This window comes from Notothenia coriiceps, unplaced genomic scaffold, assembly GCF_000735185.1.
Source record: "Notothenia coriiceps isolate Sejong01 unplaced genomic scaffold, NC01 NC01_scaffold00038649, whole genome shotgun sequence".
Taxonomy (NCBI): domain Eukaryota; kingdom Metazoa; phylum Chordata; class Actinopteri; order Perciformes; family Nototheniidae; genus Notothenia; species Notothenia coriiceps.
Genome location: NW_011371350.1, coordinates 1 through 1554, shown reverse-complemented (window position 1 = coordinate 1554; position 1554 = coordinate 1). Strand labels below are relative to the sequence as shown.

At 36.0% G+C, this 1554-nt stretch overlaps 1 long non-coding RNA gene across 1 annotated transcript; it reads right to left on the bottom strand.

Annotated features, from left to right (window-relative positions):
• Positions 1 to 550: 550 nt before the first annotated feature.
• LOC104968325 (uncharacterized) lies at positions 551 to 1252 on the bottom strand. Its single transcript, XR_800829.1, has 3 exons — positions 1134 to 1252; positions 839 to 878; positions 551 to 664 (listed from the first exon to the last, which is right to left on the bottom strand). It is a non-coding gene; the product is annotated as an uncharacterized lncRNA (long non-coding RNA).
• Positions 1253 to 1554: the final 302 nt, after the last annotated feature.

Here is a 1554-nt window from a genome sequence, read left to right as displayed (position 1 = left end):
GAGTGGTACGAGAGACAGAACGAGAGCAAGACAGACAGACATTACGAGAGCGTGACAGTTTGTCCCCGTACCACTGGTTGAAAACCACTGCTGTAGATCACTGCCGGTACGTGCACTGGGAGCGCACCGTTTAAGTTTGAAAGTTGAAAAGTTTGTGTGTCTGAAACGCTATGTGATACAGTACAGTTTACACAGCACATGTTCTGTAGCTACTATTGCACTAAATGCTAACACTTGAATACGTTATGCAAATATGCAACTTGTTTGTTGAAATGTTAATAAATGGGAGCTTCCTCAAACAGCCATCTCTTTCCCGACAATCCCCTCTGTGCACGAACCCTTATGGTAATGAAACATTAAAACACCTGCGGCTTATAGTCCAGTGCGGCTTATATATGTACACATCATTCAATTTAGCTGCTGCGGCTTCAGGTGCGCCTTATAGTCCGAAAATTACGGTATATAAATATATATATATATTTGAGAGAGAGGGATAAATAAATACATAAATATGAGCACACATTGTCCATACTTGATGTATGTTAGTGTTTCTGTGTGATGTGTTTTAACCTCTACCTGTTTTAGGTGTGTTCATATCCACGGCTCCCAGATCCTTCCTGAGTCGCTCCATCTGATCCTGCTGCTTCTTGCTCTGAGCGTCCAGCTGAACACAACAAAACACTTGTTTACAATAATCAGAGTAACAACAACTTAACTAATGGAAGAATCATTATAACCATGGCTGTAAAAACAAAGGTATTCTCTTTATCTTTGACAAACAATCGCTCTCTGTTAACTGTACCCTATAATGAATGTTTTTGTTATTTGATGAACTCACCAGCTGTTTGCGGAGTCTTTCATATTCTGGTCGATATTCCCTGAGGGAAAAAGAGGAGGAGTTCAGCTTTTTTTAAATTATACCATATTATCTTTTTCAGATATTGAGATTAAAAAATATATTTCACAAGAAAGAGCCGAGGACAAACACGAAGAGATGTCCGTAAAATAAACACGAAAGTTAAAATCCTCTAATTTATTTCAGTTATAAGAAGAGAGCATTGGAGATGCAGTTTTCCTTCAGAGGAGTGACTGCTGGAGATCTTTCTAAATGAGATGTATGTGTTTTCAGCAACCTCTCGTATTCGTCTGCAGCTTCCTCGACCTGCACGAACAGCTCGTCCAGTCCACTTCCTGTCACCGCAGACACGCCCACCACCTGAGGGGAGAGAGAGTCAATATGTTTATTTCTATTTCATTTTTTATTGCAACATTTTCTGTTTGTATAGCAATGTTCTATTTAATTTAATTGTATTTCTCCTGTTTATCTAAATTATGTATTTACCATTTTTACTCTTAAGTACTATATATAAATATTTGTAATGTATTTGAATTCATTTAACTTTTTATTGAACACTGTCTTGAGAGTATATATATATACACAATGTTAATTTAATTCAATCTTTGCATTTTTCTTTATATTATATATTCTTATTCCTATTAAATACTTTTGTCTTTTAAAATATTATTCTATTTTTATTGCAACTTATTCATTCA